Here is a 12466-nt window from a genome sequence, read left to right as displayed (position 1 = left end):
GCAAATTGGAAGTGGTCAAACAGGAGATGGCAAGAGTGAACGTCGACACTCTAGGAATCAGAGAAATGAAATGGACTGGAATGGGTGAATTTAACTCAGATGACCATTACATGTACTACTGTGAATCCCTTCGAAGAAATGGAGTAGCCATCATAGTCAACAAAAGAATCTGAATTGCAGTAGTTGGATGCAGTCTCAAAAATGACAGAATGATCTCTGTTCATGTCCAAGGCAAACCATTCAATATCACAGTAATCCAAGTCTAGGCCCTGACCAGTAATGCAGAAGAGCTGAAGCTGAACAGTTCTATGAAGACCTACAAGACCTTTTAGAACTAACACCCAAAAAAGATGTCCTTTTCATTATAGGGGAACTGGAATGCAAAAGTAGGAAGTTAAGAAACATCTGGAATAACAGGCAAATTTGGTCTTGGAGTACAGAATGAAGCAGGGCAAAGGCTAAAAGAATTTTGCCAAGAGAACGCACTGGTCATAGACAACACCCTCTTCCAATAACACAAGAGAAGACACTACACATGGACATCACCAGATGGCCAACACTGAAATCAGATTGATTATATTCTTTGCAGCCAAAGATGGAGAACCTCTATACAGTCAGCAAAAACAAGACCAGGAGCTGACCGTGTCTCAGATCATGAACTCCTTATTGCCAAATTCAGACTTAAATTGAATATTGGAGCGTTTCATATTGTCCTGGAGGTCTCTGAGATTGTCATTTCTTTTAATTCGTTTTTCTTGTTTCCTCTCTGATTCACTTATTTCTACCATTCTATCTTCTATTTCACTAATCCTATCTTCTGCCTCCGTTATTCTACTATTTGTTGCCTCCAGAATGTTTCTGATCTCATTTATTGCGTTATTCATTATATTTTGACTCTTTTTTATTTCTTCTAGGTCCTTGTTAAACCTTTCTTGCATCTTCTCAATCCTTGTCTCTAGGCTATTTATCTGTGATTCCATTTTGATTTCAAGATTTTGGATCATTTTCACTATCAATATTCAGAATTCCTTCTCAGGTAGATTCCCTACTTCTTCCTCTTTTGTTTGGTTTGGTGGGCATCTCTCCTGTTCCTTTACCTGCTGAGTATTCCTCTGTCTCTTCATCTTGGTTATATTGCTGCGTTTAGGGTGGCCTTTTTATATTCTGGTAATTTGTGGAGTTCTCTTTATTATGGAGCTTCCTCACTGTGGGTGGGGTTCTATCAGTGGCTTGTCAAGGTTTCCTGGTTAGGGAGGCTTGTGTTGGAGTTCTGGTGGGTGGAGCTGGGTTTCTTCTCTCTGGAGTGCAGTGGAATGACCAGTAATGGGTTATGAAACATCAAAGGTTTTGGAATAATTTTTAGCTGCCTGTATATTGAAGCTCAGCGGAGTGTTCCTGTGTTACTGGAGAATTTGAGTGGTATGTCTTGTTTTGGAACTTGTTGGCCCTTGGGTGGAACTTGGTTTTGGTGTAGGTATGAAGGTATTTGATGAGCTCCTATTGCTTAATGTTCCCTGAATTCAAGAGTTCTCTAATGTTTTCAGGCTTTGGATTTAAGCCTCCTGCTTCTGGTTTTCAGTTTTATTTTTACAGTAGCCTCTAGACTTCTCCATCTATACAGCACCGATGATAAAACATCTAGGTTAAAGATGAAAAGTTTCTCCACATTGAGGGACACTCAGAGAGGTTCACTGAGTTACAAGGAGAAGAGAAGATGGAGGGGGTAGTTAGAGGTAACTGGAATGAGATGCGGTGAGATCAAAAGAGGAGAGAGCAAGCTAGCCAGTAGTCACTTCCTTATGTGCACTCTATAGTCTGGACCGCTCAGAGGTATTTACGGAGTTATACGGGGAAGAGGAGAGGGAGGAAGTAAGACAGAGGTGACCAGGAGGATAAGAGAGAGGAATGAGAAAGAGAGAGACAAATCCTGCCAGTAACCCCTTAGGTGTTCTCCACCGTCTGGAACACACAGAGATTCACAGAGTTGGATAGGGAAGAGATGGGGGAGAAAAGAGACAGAGGCCACCTGGTGGAGAAAAAGGAGAGTCCAAAGGAGGAGAGAGTGGTCAAGCCAGTAATCTCGCTCTCAGGTAAACTTGGGTAGTGAAGTTTGGGTTTTTAAATGTACAAAATTGACAACAAAAACCTAAGAGCAAAGATTAAAAATCTAGAGTAGAGGTTGGATTTTCAAAAATACAATATTAAAGAAAAGAAGCAGAAGGAAAAAGGAAGAAAGAAAAAAAAAACCAAGAATTATTAAAACAAACAAACAAAAAAAGCAAAACATAACCAAAAAAAACACAAAAAAACACCAACAACCATCCAAAGCCTATATATGGTGTTTGCCTTAAAAAAAAAAAAAAAAGTCTTTTTTTTTTAAATAGTAATAGTAGGTTATAGAAATAAAAATTAGAGGAGAAATAGAAGACTTAACAATTAAAAAAAAAGTTAGAAACCTCCCCCCCCCCAAAAAAAAGGAATGATTTTAAAAATAGTAAAAATATATCTAGCCCTTCTCTGATGTTGTGGGCCGTGTGTGATCACTTCCAAGGTGGTTCCCTCTGTTTAACTTCTTCTGTTTGCTGGTTTTTTAGGCTCACTAGTTCAGTCTCGCTGTGGGGAGTGGGGATGCTGCAAACAGATAGCACTGCCGTGTGCACACAGTGTCTCAGCCCCGCTTGACCTGTCCCTTCTCGTGGCGCACAAACCGCTCCGGCTCTATGATGCTCAGCCGGGAACCGTCTGGGGCCGGCCCTAGGCTGCGTGCACTTCCCCGGTCCAAGCCGCTCAGGTTCGGCACTCAGGCAGCCCTCAGAGGCACAGATTCGGCTGGAACTGCGCTTTGTGCCCTTCCCATGTCCGAGTAGCTCAGGAGTTTGGCGATCACAATCGCCGAGGCTTGTCACCTTTTCTGTCGCTGCTGCTCAGCTTTCTGGGTGGGCCGCTGGCATCCCCCGTGAGGCAGATGGTGACTGTCCAGCACCCCCAGAAGTCTTAGCAAAGAAGCCTGCTTGCAGTTAGGTAAGTAAAGTCTCTCCGGGTCTGCAATTGCCCCTTTCCAGTCCTTATGGCTCTGGCTGCCTGTCCCCGGCGGGGGATGGTCTGCAGCCAGCTTTTTCCGTTCCGTCCTTTGTTCTGTGCTCGGTCCTGGCGGTGTCTTATGTTCGAGCTTTTCGTGCGGTAGCTATCCCACAGTCTGGTTTGCTAGCCCAAGTTAGATCGTTCTGGTTGTGCGTGGGGCGTTCCTGCCCGATTCTTACAAAGCACTGCAGCCCGCGCCTCCCGCGCGTCCCTGCCCTGCCCCCACTTCCCAGTGGCGGATGCAGGCGTCTATGCTGCTTTTCCGCTGGGGGAGTTACTGTTGGGCTTGTAATCTCTTGGTTTTAATTATTTATTTATTTTTCCTTCCTGTTATGTTGCCCTCTGTGTTTCCAAGACTCGCCACAGACTCAGCAGGGAGAGTGTTTCCTGGTGTTTGGAAACCTCTCTTCTTAAAATTCCCTTCCTGGGACGGGCTTCCCTTCCCAGGACAGAACTCCCTCCCCACCTCCTTTGTCTCCTTTTTCGTCTTTTATATTTTTTCCTACCTGTTTTTGAAGACAATGGTCTGCTTTTCTGGTTGCCTGATGTCCTCTGCCAGCCTACAGAAGTTGTTTTGTGGAGTTTGCTCAGCGTTGAAATGTTCTTTTGAGGAATTTGTGAGGGAGAAAGTGGTCTTCCTGTCCTATTCCTCCGCCATCTTTATGCTCCGAATTCAGACTTAAATTGAATAAAGTGGGGAAAACCAGTAAACCATTCAGGTATGACCTAAATCAAATCCCTTATGATATTACACTGGAAGTTAGAATTAGACTTAATGGATGAGATCTCTTAGAGTGCCTGATGAATTATGAACAGAGATTCATGACATTGAACAGGAGATAGGGAGCAACACATTCCCAAGCAAAGAATTGCAGAAAAGCAAAATGGCTGTCTGAGGAGGCCTTACAAATAGCTGTGAAAAGAAGAGAACTGAAAAGCAAAGGAGGAAAGGAGCGATATACCCATTTGAATGCAGAGTTCCAAAGAATAGCAAGGAGAGATAAGCAAGCCATCCTCCCTGATCAATGCAAATAAATGGAGGAAAACAATAGAATGGGAAAGACTAGAGATCTCTTCAAGAAAATTAGAGATACCAAGGGAACATTTCCTGCAAAGATGGGCTCGATAAAGGACAGAAATGGTATGGGCCTAAGAGAAGCAGAAGATATTAAGAAGAGGTGGCAAGAATACACAGAACTGTACAAAAAAGATCTTCACCTCCCAGATAATCATGATGGTGTGATTACTCACCTAGAGCCAGACATCCTGGAATGTGAAGTCAAGTGGGCCTTAGAAAGCATCATTATGAACAAAGCTAATGGAGCTGGTGAAATTCTGTGTTAAAATCTTTCAAATCCTAAAAGATGATGCTGTGAAAGTGCTGCACTCAATATTCCAGCAAATTTGGAAAACTCAGCAGTTGCCATGGGACTGGAAAAAGTCAGTTTTCATTCCAATCCCAACGAAAAGCAATGCCAAAAAATGCTCAAACTGCACAATTACACTCGTCTCACATGCTAGCAAAGTAATGCTCAAAATTCTCCAAGCTAGGCTTCAGCAATACGTGAATTGTGAACTTCCAGATGTTGAAGCTGGTTTTAGAAAAGGCAGAGGAACCAGAGATTAAATTGCCAACATCCACTGGATCATGGAGAAAGCAAGAGAGTTCCAGAAAAACATCTATTTCTCCTTTATTGACTATGCCAAAGCCTTTGCTGTGTGGATCAAAATAAACTGTGGAAAATTCTTCAAGTGATGGGAATACCAGACCACCTGACCTGCCTCTTGGGAAACCTATATGCAGGTCAAGAAGCAACAGTTAGAACTGGACATGGAACAACAAACCAACAACATGGTTCCAAATAGGAAAAGGAGTATGTCAAGGCTGTATATTATCACCCTGCTTAGTTCACTTATATGCAGAGTACAGCATTAGAAATGCCTGGCTGGATGAAGCACAAGTTGGAATCAAGATTGCTGGGAGAAATATCAATAACCTCAGATATGCAGATGACACCACCCTTATGGCAGAAAGTGAAGAGGAACTAAAAAGCCTCTTGGTGAAAGTGAAAGTGGAGAGTGAAAACGTTGGCTTAAAGCTCAACATTCAGAAAACTAAGATCATGGCATCTGGTCCCATCACATTATGGGAAATAGATGGGAAACAATGGAAACAGTGTCAGACTTTATTTTGGGGGGCTCCAAAATCACTGCAGATGGTGATTGCAGCCACAAAATTAAAAGACACTTACTCCTTGGAAGGAAAGTTATGACTAACCTAGATAGTGTATGAAAAAGCAGAGACATTATTTTGCCAACATGGGTACGTCTAATCATGGCTATGGTTTTTCCAGTAGTCATGTATGGATGTGAGACTTGGACTGCAAAGAAAGCTGAGCACTGAAGAACTGATTTTTTTGAATTGTGGTATTGGAGAAGAATCTTGAGAGTTCCTTGAACTGCTAGGAGACCCAACCAGTCAATCTTAAAGGAGATAAGTCCTGAGTGTTCATTGGAAGGACTGATGTTGAAGGTGAAACTGCAATACTTTCGCCACCTGATGCAAAGAGTTGACTCATTGGAAAAGACCCTGATGCTGGGAAAGATTGAGGGCAGGCAGAGAAGGGGCCCACAGAGGATGAGATGGTTGGATGGCCTGACTGACTCAATGGACGCGGGTTTGGGTAAACTCCAAAAGTTGTTGATGGACAGAGAGGCCTTGCGTGCTGCAGTCCATTGGGTCACAAAGAGTTGGGCACAACTGAGTGACTAAAGTGAGTGAAGTGTAGAGATATCAAGATATCTAGGCAGTGATTTTTTGGGTAAGTTATAAAAGAAAAGGCAACAAATACTAAAATAAACAAGTGGGACTAAATTAAGAGATTCTTCATAAGAAAGGAAATGATAATGGAAAAGGCATCAAACAAATTAGCAGCAAATATTTATAAACAATGTATCTGATAATGAACTAATGTGCAAAATATATACAGAACTGATACAATTGAACAGAAAAAAGCAAATAATCCAATTTTAAAATGAACAAAGAACTTGAATAGACATTTTACTTAAAGACACATACAAATGGTCAACAGGTATATGAAAAGGTGCTCATTATCTCTAATCATCATGGAAATGCACATTAAACCCAGAGTGAGATAGCACCTCACATCTGTTAGGATGGCTCTTATTAAGAAGATAAGAGATAAAAAAATTGTGGTAAGGATATGGAGAAAAGGGAAAACTTACACTGTTGCTAGTAATGTAACTTAGTACAGCCTTATGAAAAACAGGCACCTCCTCAAAAAATTAAAAAAATTGAACTACCATATTCAATGGTAGTTCTAATCCTGGATATATATTTGAAGCAATTGAAATCAGTATCTCAAAGAGATCTACATACCCACATTCACTGCAGCATTATTCACAATAGCCAACATATTTGAACAGCATAAGTATTCATCAATGAATAAATGAATAGAAAGATGTGAGATATCTATATAGATATTTTTATCCTATGGAATGGAATATTATTCATCCATGAGAAAGAAGGAAATTCTGCCATTTGTAACAACATGAATGTGTCTTAAAAAAAATTTTTTTCCCCATTGGAGGTTAATTGCTTTACAATATTGTGTTGGTTTATGCCATACATCAGCATGAATCAGCCATAGGCATACATATGTCCCCTCACTCTTGAACCTCCCTCCCACCTCCCATCCCATCCCACCCCTCTGGGTAATCACAGAGCACTGATTTTGAGCTCCGTGCATCATACAGCAAATTCCCATTGGCTATTTTACATATGGTAATGTATATGCATCCACTCTATCCTTATGACTATGATATAATAGAGGTACTAACTAATGCTACTATGGTAATCATATTGCAACATATACATATCAAACCAATACATTATACATTTCAAACATATAAAATGTTACATGTTAATTATATCTCAATAAATAATTTTTAAAAATGAAAGAAAATAAGTGTAGGTATCTCTTTGATAGGGCTTCCCTGATGGCTCAGTGGGTAAAGAATCTGCCTGCAATGCAAGATACACAGGAGAAGCGAGTTCAATACCTGGATCATAAAGATGCCTGGAGAAGGAGTTGGCAGCCCACCCTGGTATTCTTGCCTGGGAAACCCCATGAACAGAGGAGACTGGAGAGCTACAGTCCAAAGGGTCCCAAGTAGTCAGACACGACTGAGCCTGCAGACATGGCCATATCTCTTTGATATAATGATTTAATTTCCTTCACATATATACCTGGAAATTCAGCTCTGTTTTTTGTTTGGTTCTTTTTGTGATTTTTCTCTGATAAACTCCTTTTGTTCATGTACTGTTTTGCTAATATCATTAGTCTTTTGGTTTTTTTGTGTGTTTCACTGAGCTTCTTTAAAGGAACTGTCTTGAATCTTTATTGAGCAAATCATAGACCTCCATTTTGGAGGATTTGGTTACTACAAAATTACTGCATTCTTTTGGTGATTTCATGTTTCCCTGATTTTCGTGTTCCTTGAAGTTTTACATTGCTCTTTGTACCTGAAGCATCAGTCGACTCCTTCAGTCTTTACTGATCTTTTTCTGGAGAGAAATATTTTTGACAGTCCTATTAGGGATTCTAAGGCTTGTTCAGACATTTTTACAAATATGCCTGCTCTGTGGGGGGAGGGAGATTAATTCTTAAGATTTTATGCCTTCTCTTTATCCTGCAAAGCCAACGAGGTACCAACAGTCTCTTGTTTGCTTGCCCTAGGATGATGCTGAATGCCAGAGTTTGTGTGATTTCTTTTCTCAAATCTTGCATTGTCAGGCTTCCTTTCTCTGCCTACTCTCTAGCCATCTGCAAATGGGGGCAGGCACAGTATCTGGCTACAGGGTAGGGATGTGAGCAGGTGAGGCACATGAAGTATTGGGGGTACCTGTGGGCCAGATGAGTGAGATCTTTAGGTGCGGTGTCCTCAGGGGCTAGCAGGTGGGCTTTCTGATAGAATCTGTGATGAAGTTAGTAGGATCCATGTCCTTGTGTTGTCCTCCAAGAGCCCTAGTAGAGTTAACCTAGCTGTGCCCTCATTGTTCTACACAACTCAGCATTTTGAATAGGTTGCTCTCTCAGCTTCCTGCACATCTGGGGAATCTAGGTACTCACTCTGATGACAGACTTTGCTTGGTGTGAAAAATCATAGCCAAGAATGGCTCCCTTGGTACTGAGCTTTGCCACCTTGGGAACAGGTGATGTGGATAAAGTAAATCCTTCCTCTTACTCTCTTCAATGTGCCCAATCTCTGATACCTCTTGCTCCAAAGGTGTGTTAGAATGTCTCTGCTTAACTGCTTATGCAAGGTATTCTCATTCATGGGTGACTATCAAAATCAGGCAGAACGATAGGATGCTGAAAGAGGAACTCCCCAGGTCGGTAAGTGACCAATATGCTACTGGAAATGAGTGGAGAAATAACTCCAGAAAGAATGAAGGGGTGGAGCAAAAGCGAAAACAATACCCAGTTGTGGATGTGACTGGTGATAAAAGCAAGGTCCGATGTTGTAAAGAGCAACATTGCATAGGAACCTGGAATGGTATGTCCATGAATCAAGGCAAATTGGAAGTAGTCAAACAGGAGATGGCAAGAGTGACATCGGCATTCTAGGAATCAATGAACTAAAATGGACTGGAATGGGTGAATTTAACTCAGATGACCATTACATTTACTACTGTGGGCAGGAATCCCTTAGGAGAAATGGAGTAGCCATCATGGTCAACAAAGGAGTCCGAAATGCAGTACTTGGATGCAGTCTCAAAAACTACAGAATGATCTCTGTTCGTTTCTAAGGCAAACCATTCAATATCACAGTAATCCAAATCTATGCCCCAACAAGTAACTCTGAAGAAGCTGCAGTTGAACAGTTCTATGAAAACCTCCAAGACCTTTTAGAACTAACAGGCAAAAAAGATGTCCATTTCATTACAGGGGACTGGAATGCAAAAGTAGGAAGTCAAGAAACACCTGGGGTAACAGGCAAATTTGGCCTTGAATACAGAATGAAGGAGGGCAAAGGCTAATAGAGTTTTACCAAGAGAATGCACTAGTCATAGCGAACACCCTCTTCCAACAACACAAGAGAAGACTCTACACATGGACATCACCAGATGTTCAACACTGAAATCAGATGGATTATATTCTTTGCAGCCAAAGATGGAGAAGCTTTATACAGTGAGCAAAACCAAGACTGGGAGCTGACTGTGGCTCAGATCATGAACTCCTTATTGCCAAATTCAGACTTAAATTGAAGAAAGTAGGGAAAACCACTAGACCATTCAGGTATGACCTAAATCAAATTCTTTATGATTATACAGTGGAAGTGAGAAATAGATTTAAGGGCCTAGATCTGATAGATAGAGTGTCTGATGAACTATGGATGGAGGTTCATGACATTGTACAGGAGACAGGGGTCAAGACCATCCCCATGGAAAAGAAATGAAAAAAAGCAAAATGGCTGTTTGGGGAAGCCTTAAAATAGCTGTGAAAAGAAGAGAAGCAAAAAGGAAAGGAGAAAAGGAAAGATATAAGCATCTGAATGCAGAATTCCAAAGAATAGCAAGGAGAGATAAGCAAGCCTTCCTCAGCGATCAATGCAAAGAAGTAGAGGAAAACAATAGAATGGGAAAGACTATAGATCTCTTCAAGAAAATTTCAGATAACAAGAGAACATTTCATGCAAAGATGGGCTCGATAAAGGACAGAAATGGTATGGACCTATCTGAAGCAGAAGATACTAAGAAAAGGTGGCAAGAATACATAGAACTGTACAAAAATGATCTTCATGACCAAGATAATCATGATGGTGTCATTACTCACCTAGAGCCAGATATCCTGGAATGTGAAGTCAAGTGGGCCTTAGAAAGCATCACTATGAACAAAGCTAGTGGAGGTGATGGAATTCCAGTGGCACTATTTCAAATCCTGGAAGATGGTGCTGTGAAAGTGCTGCACTCAATATGCCAGCAATTTTGGAAAACTCAGCAGTGGTCACAGGACTGGAAAAGGTCAGTTTTCATTCCAATCCCAAAGAAAGGCAATGCCAAAGAATGCTCAAATTACTGCACAACTGCACTCATCTAACACACTAGTAAAGTAATGCTCAAAATTTTCTAAGCCACGCTTCAGCAGTACGTGAACCGTGAACTTCCAGATGTTGAAGCTGGTTTTAGAAAAGGCAGAAGAACCAGAGATGAGATCAAATTGCAAACATCCTCTGGATCATGGGAGAAGCAAGAGAGTTCCAGAATAACATCTGTTTCTGCTTTATGGACTATGCCAAAGCCTTTGACTGTGTGGATCACAAGAAACTGTGGAAAATTCATCAAAAGATGGGAATTCCAGACCACCTGACCTGCCTCTTGAGAAATCTGTATGCAGGTCAGGAAGCAACAGTTAGAACTGGACATGGAACAACAGACTGGTTCTAAATAGGAAAAGGAGTACATCAGGGCTGTATATTTTCACCCCGCTTACTTAACTTATATGCAGAGTACATCATGAGAAACGCTGGGCTGGAAGAAGCACAAGCTGCAATCAAGATTGCCGGGAGAAATAAAAATAACCTCAGATATGCAGATGACACCACCCTTATGGTAGAAAGTGAAGAGGAACTAAAAAGCCTCTTGATGAAAGCTGGAGAGTGAAAAAATTGGTGTAAAGCTCAGCATTCAGAAAATGAAGGTCATGGCATCTAGTCCCATCATGTCATGGGAAATAGATGGAGAAACAGTGGAAACAGTGTCAGAATTTATTTTTTGGGGCTCCAAAATCACAGCAGATGGTGACTGCAGCCATGAAATTAAAAGATGCTTACTCCTTGGAAGGAAAGTTATGACCAGCCTAGATAGCATATTGAAAAGCAGAGACATTACTTTGGCAACAAAGGTCCATCTAGTCAAGGCTATGTTTTTTCCAGTGGTCATGTATGGATTTGAAACTTAGACTGTGAAGAAGATGAGCGCCAAAGAATTGATGCTTTTAAGCTGCAGTGTTGGAGAAGACTCTTGAGAGTCCCTTGGCATGCAAGGAGATCCAACCAGCCCATTCTAAAGGAGATCAGTCCTGGGTTTTCATGGGAAGGAGTGATGCTAAAGCTGAAACTCCAGTACTTTGGCCTCCTCATGAGAAGAATTGACTCATTGAAAAAGACTCTGATGCTGAGAGGGCTTGGGGGCAGGAGGAGAAGGGGACGACAGAGAATGAGATGGCTGGACGCATCACTGACTCGACGGACACGAGTCTGGGTGAACTCCGGGAGTTGGTGATGGACACGGAGGCTTGGCCTGCTGCGATTCATCGGATCGCAAAGAGTCGGACACGACTGAACGACTGAACTGAACCGATCAAAATCAGTCTTCTTTGTGTTGAATATGGTAAAAAACTGATTTTTCCACTTCAATAATGCCATTCTCCTCTCATCCCAGTTTTACAGATCAAAAATATGAGCCTCAAAGATGTTTTGTTGGCACCGAGAATTATAAATAGGGAAGCTAGAGCTAACATCCTCTTCCGAAGAAGAGGAACAGCAGGAGTAATTGAAATGGTTCCTGAAATGGGGGCAGAGGATGTGGATGGAGTAAATGAATTTGGGCAGGAAGAAGAGGCTCAGGCAGGGGCAGATATATTTTATACAGATGGCTGATTAGAATTCAGAAATCATATGAGATTGGAGATTGGTTACTCATGAGCTATGATATTTGTTTTCCTGTTCTCCAGATATAAATCTCAGCTTTCAACTTTTGATATTGAACACCTGAGTGGGAATCTCAGAGACTTGTTCAAAACCCAGCAAACTGGGTATTATCTCCAGAAAGGAAGCAAAATTTTCACTTATATCAGAACATCAGCAATGAAACATCAGCCAAGTTAGAGACTCTTTTGCCTGAAGACTACAGTTTCCTAAGGTGAGTTATCATCTTTAACAGATAGGTCATGAATAAGACCATAGACATAAAGATAGGGTAGACATCAGTTATGGTGCCAACAGTTAGAACACATTAGTCTCTAGACATTCCACGTGAAATAGCTACCTGAGAGGAGAGTTTGAGGAGGCCTGGTCCTTCGTCTGGCTCACACCCACAGTTTGCCAGAGCTGCTGTGAGGAAGAGTCTGAGATGGGACATCCAAACCGCCATAGCAATAAACATTCCATTCAGAACTTTGAAGTTAATTAGTTCTGTGAATACTCACATGTGTACTAGGACATAAAGCTGTGATTCTCCTGAGGTCCTGGAGAGGCAGCATAGGGACAAAGGGGGCTGCCCAGTGCCACCCACACTTTATTTGAATAACTGACCAGGCTGGGGCCACTTCCTCATGGGTTTATTGGTGGCTAAAGACCC

The 12466-nt window shown here is 41.6% G+C and overlaps 1 protein-coding gene across 1 annotated transcript in view; it reads right to left on the bottom strand.

Moving 5' to 3' along the window:
• Positions 1–12240, bottom strand: part of LOC102175808 (phospholipid scramblase 1) — a 53202-nt gene extending 40962 nt beyond the window's left edge. The window contains exon 1 of the mRNA XM_005675472.2: positions 12155–12240. The gene's annotated coding sequence lies outside the window, so the exon portion shown is untranslated. The remainder of the gene's footprint in view (positions 1–12154) is intronic.

The sequence above is a fragment of the Capra hircus genome, chromosome 1 (assembly GCF_001704415.2).
Source record: "Capra hircus breed San Clemente chromosome 1, ASM170441v1, whole genome shotgun sequence".
Lineage (NCBI taxonomy): Eukaryota > Metazoa > Chordata > Mammalia > Artiodactyla > Bovidae > Capra > Capra hircus.
Note: the sequence above shows the minus strand (reverse complement) of the source record. Positions and strands in the feature narration are given on the sequence as shown.